Here is an 8,577-nt window from a genome sequence, read left to right on the forward strand (position 1 = left end):
CCGTTATAACCATTGCCATTGTTTGTGCCTCGATTCTGTTGCCGGTGCTCTTGCCTATTCTCGTTACCATTTGGTACTAAGTTACTACCGTTACTGTGGCTGTCATTGTAATCGGCTTTTTGTTGATTACAGCCTGCATGGTTCCACTTGTTTTCGGTTTTCATATCTTCGATCAATAAGTCAACAGAATCCACTATTTCCATGAATTGTTCTATATCGTATTCCGGCACATTGATGAAATATCTTTTAATTTCACTGGGCAACTTCATTTTTATTAATCTGATTATGTCACGATCGGACATTGGCTCGTCCCAGTACCTGGTTTTGTTTATATACTTTTCGAAATATTTGCGTAACGTTCCCATCTTAGGATTGTACATTTCTGGACTGTACAACTCCTTTCGTAGTCTTTCTTGGACGCTATCGGACCAGAATTTTTGCAAGAATGCACCTTCAAACTGTTGCATCGTTAGACATTTTTCGGACACGTCGGTGGCCCACAGTGCCGCGTCACCTTGAATAAAGGAGACCACGAACTGTATTCTTTGTCTTTCCGTCCATGTCCTGGGAAACACATTCTTAAAGCTCTTAATAAATACAACAGGGTGGACATTTCGTTTTTCGCTATTGAAGGGTTGGAATGTCCTGTGTTTTATTACATTGTCCTCTTTTTTGCACGTCTGATTGCTACATTCTGGGACATTCATCACTTCGTGATGTGCGCTGCATGGTATCGCATGTTGTTCGTGCTCATAATTCGCATTAGGTTGCGGTTGCGCACTCGCACCCTGCCTACCGTCAGTGTTATTACAGTAATCAGTACGCGGAGTCGGATTCATGATCTGTCCGCCACTGTTTACATTGCTTTCCAACGCAGACAGTCTCCGCGCGACCTCCTGTTGCCAATTTGGCAACTCCGCTGTCACACGGGATTTGATCTGTGTTAATTCGGCATGTAGTGCAGCAGCGCTAGCGTCAATATTTACACTCGCGGCCGCAGTCGCTTGTTCTACACCTGTTTTTAAGTCGCTTTCAATCTTTGCAGATATCTCGCGATCCTTTACTTCTAGCCATTCATTTAATTCTTTTTCTACTTTTTGAGCTTGCGCTTCCAAATATGCGTCAATACTTTTCCGTGCATCTATCTCCACATTATCTACGCGGTTGGTTAAAGTCTGGACATTGTCTTCTAGCCTAGCCTGCGATATCTTTAATTTTTGCATCTCGCCGGCTAAGCTTTGCACAAGATCGGGTATTTCTTTGTACGCGTCCCGCATCTCGGCTAGTTCGCTTTGGATCCTATCTAGTTTTGCTTCATTGCGCTGCTCTTGCTCACGTAGCATCTGAGCCAGTTTCTGATCTCTTTCCCTATCTCTTTCTTCTAACCTGCGCAGAAATTCTGCAAATGGGTCTGCAGTCGGTGAGCATACTGGTGCCCCGCTTAATCTAGCACTCGATTGGCCCCCCTGCCCAGGCAGTGGAGTTGTTACTCTATTCCCATTCTGCTGTGGAGCGTCATTCACCGTCCACAGATCCTCGCCCCCCGCTCCGGAAATTATGTTATCCGAGGCGGTGGCTGGGAATTCGTTTACGTATTGCAAATGATCCTCACTTTCCATATTAACAGAATTTTGTTCTTCTGGTACGGATGTTTTAGGTTGTCCTATCTTACCTATAATAAATTCACTTTAAGCCACTGACAAATCTTTAACACTGATACACACACGAATAATTATCCCCTCCAAAAATAAACATATAAATAAACAAAACGAATAATTATCCCCCCCAAAAATAAACATATAAATACACAAAACACCGAAGGTATCTCATGTGCACATGGGTTCGATATTCCGCACAGAGCTACACAGGATGCTTGCACAATAGGCCTTACCTTACTTATTTTTCTTTCTCACAATCCTTTTTCTTTTCTACACTTTTTCCTCTCCAGATCTCCTCAGGGTGTGGTTTTGTTGTTGTACATGTAAAAGAATTCATACAAGCATTAATATCTTACAACAATTAGACACATACATAATTACATTCAGTACAATAGAATCATATTAATCGGGCCCCACGTTGGGCGCCAATCTCGCGTCCGTCGGCCGTCGTAATTTAATGTATATATTATTATTGTTATTATTATTTTTTTTATTGTTGCCGACTTACGTGGTGGGCCTTAATAAAAATGATATTTAAGTTGAACAATGTAATAAACTTTTCATATTACTTTCCTCGGCTAGTCAGTTCACTTTAAAGCAAGAAATCTTTAGTTATTAATTAAAATTGCGGCCCACACACGCGCGAGAGTATTTTTCTTACCTCCGTTGACCATTGTATTGTAGTCGGAGTCCTGGCTCTGGCTCTCAGCTATGGTACTGAAAATAAGAATCTTAAAGCTAAGTATTTCTGCAACTTCGTGCAGCTGTGGAGAAAAATTGATATTATGCTAATAGCGGGCGAGTTTTCAGCTTCCGTTAAATTTTCATAAGTTAATATCGCCACGTAATGGCGTCGTTGGCTGCATCGGCCGCTGCGATTGTTGAGCTGTAAATTACTTGAATGCAGGTTAATTCAAGGAAGGCGGACATGAAATCGGGATCACCTCTTACAAATTAAAAGTGCACAATAATATTAAATCAGTATATTATATGCTTAACTCATACAAATATGCTTACATTCGTCAGCACACGCAAGATGTCCCTCTAGACACATTCAAGACAAAAGAGGAAGTGAAGACGACTAAAAAATTAACAAAAGAGTGTATCTTGTCACCTCTTTAGATCATTTTGTCATAAATTATTTCTTTGCATTTGAAACTTGGACAGAGAAATTATTATTTTACGGCTACATGAAAAAAAATCTCTTACAAATTATGAATGTCTTCTTTATAAATAATTTAAAGTCTTTTCGTAATATGGCACTGGGGACGCTATAACTGTGAAGATGGATAAGGTTTCAGTGATGAAACGTGTCTATATCAGAATGTGTATTTGGACCCCTCCAAGCTCCACATTATCTATTCCACTATCAGTTTTTGAAACCAAACATCAGTGATCCCAAGTTCCCTTATATGAATACAGATAGTTTCATCTAATTGGTGCAAGGCTGCGATCCATATAAAGTAATTAGATACAACCCCCCCACATTTATCACAGCTGCACCTGCGGCTGATATTCCTTATGGTACAGAATCTCAGAACAAGAAGATTACCAACCTAATAAAGACGTCGCAAATGGAATGCACACTGCAGAGTTCGTGAGACTCAGACCTAAAATGTACACGTACTATACAAGTGCAGGTGTCACCTTAAGGCAGACTAAGGATGTGCATCATGTGACCTCAAAGGCTCTCACGACCAAGGATTATAAGAAATGTCTGTTTGCAGTGTTGGTGGTGTTCTGCATATGATTCACAAAGTAGTCTTTAAATTGCGACGTCGTGTGGCACTGCAGCTGAAAGTCATACTGTCACCCCATGATAACAAACGATTCATCTGTGCAGACTGAGTGTATGGTTGTGTATTCCTTTGTACATAGTGATATATATATATATATATATATGTGTGTGTGTGTGTGTGTGTGTGTGTGTGTGTGTGTGTGAGAGAGAGAGAGAGAGAGAGTCAGTGTGTATGCGCGATTGATTTTACATTATGTGTGCATGTACTCATAAATTTTAAATATAGTGTGTACTACACATACTATGTGTGCATGTATGCATGCATGCGTATGTGGTTTTTCTTTATTTGCAGCTGCTAGTTCACCAGTTACCCATGCATTATAATATTATATACAGAATGTAACAGTATACAGAGAAGAAAGTTCTGTTCTCTAATAATACAATGAAAAATGTAGTATCTGTAGATTCTTTATTAGTTTTAGCATAAATGTAGTGTATCTCCATACCTGTTAGTACTATTTTTACAAATATGAACGTAGCTATCGGTGAAGTATAAAAAATTATTGTAACAAAAGAGGTACTATTTCAGTGTTGTATCTCTCTATATAAGACATAGAGAAAAGAGTATAAGTATACAAAATGTAAGAAGTATAAGAGTATTAGTACAGAAAATATAAGTAGTGTAAGAGTACAAGTATAAGAGTATAAGTATAAAAAGTAGTATATAAGAGTATTAGTATAGAAAATATAAGTAGTGTAAGAGTACAGGTATAAGAGTATAAGTATAAAAAGTAGTATATAAGAGTATAAGTAAAGAAAAATTATAAGTATAGAGAAAAGAAATTGCTGAAAATTATTGCTCTGTATATCTTACACATAAAAATGGATGTTGGTATATCTGTTTGAAATTAACGAACTTGGACACGATCTGGCCAATCACCATGAAGGTTGGTACATACATGTATTTTTGATGGTTTTAATGGTATCTATTTTACTGTAACTAGCTGGTTGATGGCGCTGGAGCATATCGACTTCCATACTGTTCAACTGACCAGAAGAATAAGAACGACACCTCAGTCCTCTGTAATAACACATGGTGATTGTGGCTATGATTAGTAACTGATGATTGAATTTGAAATGGAATGCTATTTTCATTTTGTTTCCTGTACCCTGACATGAATAACTATGACGTTCCATTCTTCTGTTTACAGAATGTAGCAGTATACAGAGAAGAAAGTTCTGTTCTCTAATAATACAATGAAAAATGTAGTATCTGTAGATTCTTTATTAGTTTTAGCATAAATGTAGTGTATCTCCATACCTGTTAGTACTATTTTTACAAATATGAACGTAGCTATCGGTGAAGTATAAAAAATTATTGTAACAAAAGAGGTACTATTTCAGTGTTGTATCTCTCTATATAAGACATAGAGAAAAGAGTATAAGTATACAAAATGTAAGAAGTATAAGAGTATTAGTACAGAAAATATAAGTAGTGTAAGAGTACAAGTATAAGAGTATAAGTATAAAAAGTAGTATATAAGAGTATTAGTATAGAAAATATAAGTAGTGTAAGAGTACAGGTATAAGAGTATAAGTATAAAAAGTAGTATATAAGAGTATAAGTAAAGAAAAATTATAAGTATAGAGAAAAGAAATTGCTGAAAATTATTGCTCTGTATATCTTACACATAAAAATGGATGTTGGTATATCTGTTTGAAATTAACGAACTTGGACACGATCTGGCCAATCACCATGAAGGTTGGTACATACATGTATTTTTGATGGTTTTAATGGTATCTATTTTACTGTAACTAGCTGGTTGATGGCGCTGGAGCATATCGACTTCCATACTGTTCAACTGACCAGAAGAATCAGAACGACACCTCAGTCCTCTGTAATAACACATGGTGATTGTGGCTATGATTAGTAACTGATGATTGAATTTGAAATGGAATGCTATTTTCATTTTGTTTCCTGTACCCTGACATGAATAACTATGACGTTCCATTCTTCTGTTTACAGTCATGAATTGAAGATCTTTAAAAGAAAGTTTTTCCAAACATCGCCAAAAACTTCAGGAATCACAATTGGCGATGTGAGCCTGCTATTTGAAGTCCAAAGAATGATAACGCAAGCGAATCAAAAATAATATCCAGTTGAAAATTCCTGGTATGGTTACTAAACACGAATCCATCAACACTGTTACAGAAGAGGATCAAGCTGTTAACTACCCAGTATAATTTCTCAATTCATTGGAGCCTTCTGAAATGCCACCACACACATTGATGTGGAAAGTTGTCTCAGCAACACTGATTCTTTGGAACCTCAACACGCCACAGTTGTGGAATGGGACCAGACTCTCGGTGCGACAATGATTAACTGCAGATGTAAGGGAGAAGATGCGCTGAATCCGCACATTCTAGTGATTCCCTTTGATTTGACCTTCACATTCAAACGCCGTTTGATTACAGTTTTGTTGTGGGTCGCACTTTAACGATGACAATCAACAAAATTCAAGCACAGTGACTGCGTGTTGCCAGATTACACTTACAAAATCCATGTTTTCCTCATGGCGAACTGTATGTTGCTTGTTCCAGGCTAGAAACTCCAAAAACTCTGCACATGTGTACATCTGATAAAAAACCAAAAATATTCCTTATCCACTCGAGTTATGCCAGATATTAGCATTATTTTAAATTGTTTTACGATGGTTCAGTTGCACAGCAAATGGAATAGTCAAACATATTGTTCATTTACATGATATATTAATAAAAAATTATTGCAGTTCATCAATAATTTACACTAATAAAAACAATGGACTTTTATCAGTATGAGCTAACCTTCATTTTTCCTTGTTTTTCTACAACGAATTATAGATTCTAAATAAATATACACAGACAGGGCAATGTCTGCCAGGTTTCACTAGTATTTGTATATAAGGCATCTTTTAAAGTAGAAACAAAAGACTGTTGAATATTATTGATCAAAAGATTTTTTATTGTTAAGAAAGAATTGTTATCACTGTTATTATTTTCAAAAGAAGCCGATCAATAAAATTGATTAGATTCATACAATTTCTTAAAAAGGAAGAATTGTTATATAACAAACTGCAAGCTTTTAAAACCGTAACATCAGTCATCTAATTACTTACAGTGTGAAGATGAACATGTGTTTTTCTGCTAGAATGGGCGCATTTACACATTAGGCAGATACATCTGCATTTTACAAACAATTTATCAAAATTAATTGTGGTCCTTTCACGACAGAGCTAGAACAGAGCTCGAAAGCAGTGACTCTCTTCTCAGCAGTTGGCTGAGATTGTGATGACATTGCTCAGAGCAGTACACCTGCCCCCCTCAACCACCCCCGCCCCTCATCGGTTGACTGAGAGCATCACAATGTCGGTGAACCGGGGACGGAAAAGCAGGCCAGCGCCCTTAAATATAACAAGTAGTGTTGTCTGAGTGGCAGAAAAATGTGCTGACATTAGAACAATCCTTGGAATGCCGACACCGAAAAGTGCTGGTATCAATGGCTTTTGGGCACGAACTCTCAGAAGCATGTGTTCATTTGATATGCAAAGTGGTGTCCCTTGCACTGTGAACAGCAGCATCATGATGATGATAAATAAAAGACTCAATTTCAAACTGTTGTCACAGACTGGAATGCGTGCTGTAGCCTAATGTACGTTCTTAGAGATATGTCTTCTATCGACCAAATGTAGTGCTCCTAGCCCAGACTGCACAACAATTAATATCCGTCAATTTTCACTATCGCTGCAGCACACTCACATACTCTTATATACCCTTCCCCAGCTATTTGCCACGTACACAACCCATGTGAGAGATACTGTGAGGTGAAAGGGACAGCGATATTCACATATACAGATGGCGATAGTATCGCAGACACACGGTATAAAAGGGCAATACATTAGCGGAGCTGTCATTTGTAGTCAGGTGATCCATGTGCAAATGTTTCCGACGTGATTATATTCGCACGATGCAAATTACCGGACTTGGAGCTAGATGTATGGTACATCCCATTTCGGAAATCGTTAGGGAATGCAATATTCCGAGATGCACTATTTCAAGAATTTTCCTAGGATACCAAATCTGAGGCATTACCTCTCACTACGGACAACGCAGTGACAGACAGGCCTTCACTTAACGACTGAGAGCAGCGGTGTTTGCAGAGAGCCATAATGTCTAACAGATAAGCAACACTGCGTGAAATAAGAGCAGAAATTAATGCGGGACGTACGACCAGTGTATTGGAACAGTGCGGCGAAATCTGGCGTTAAAGATGTCTGACGTCATATTAGGTGGTATTCCATTACTTTTCTTACCTCAGTTTACATCATACCCTATCAATCTTCTGTCAATTAAGTGTTTTTCCACTGATCCTCAGATCAAGGATGGTGTTTTCTGTGCAACTCTACACCATTTAGAGCATATTCACCTGCAATTAGTGATTTCAGGACATCTGCCACAAAAATGAATTCCTGTCGCCTATCGTCGGATTTTTGGATTACCTTAGATTATTTTGTTGCAAAAATGCATGTTGAGGAAATCCTAAAGGTTGTAGAATAGGCCCTAAAATAGGGATATACATTACATGTTTGGAATTAAAAGAGATATTTTAATGTACTTTCCACACATCTCAAATGAAATGGTCCCTATCGAAGTGAAATAAGTCAAAAGTATTAAATACATTTTCGTTTAAAAAGGTAGTGACGAACTTGTCGCAAAGCAGGTAAATGTAAAATGTGGTGAGGCAGTTCTGATAAATCAGTTTATGATACCCATTTACACTGATCATATTTTTGCACTGAAGATGTACAGAAGTTAGATTTTATGTACACACTAATTACATTTATTATCAAGTTGTAACTTGAAGGAGTTAACAGTATCTAACACTTCTATCTGCTCATTTTGTTTGAGGCGCATACTGCAGGGGAATCCTCTTACAAGTTTTGAGTTCTATACAGTGGGGTTTCTTTTTCAGTTTAGTGACAAAGAAGTAACTAGGGATCTTTATCAATATCCATCTAAATTTTGTTAACTGATATTTTTAATATTAATCTTGCTTTGCGATTTATTGCAATTTTGGTATCATATGAAAACAAACAAACTTGCTATTTGGTAATGTTACTAATGAAAGGTTATTCACAAACATAA

Source organism: Schistocerca americana, chromosome 4, assembly GCF_021461395.2.
Source record: "Schistocerca americana isolate TAMUIC-IGC-003095 chromosome 4, iqSchAmer2.1, whole genome shotgun sequence".
Lineage (NCBI taxonomy): Eukaryota > Metazoa > Arthropoda > Insecta > Orthoptera > Acrididae > Schistocerca > Schistocerca americana.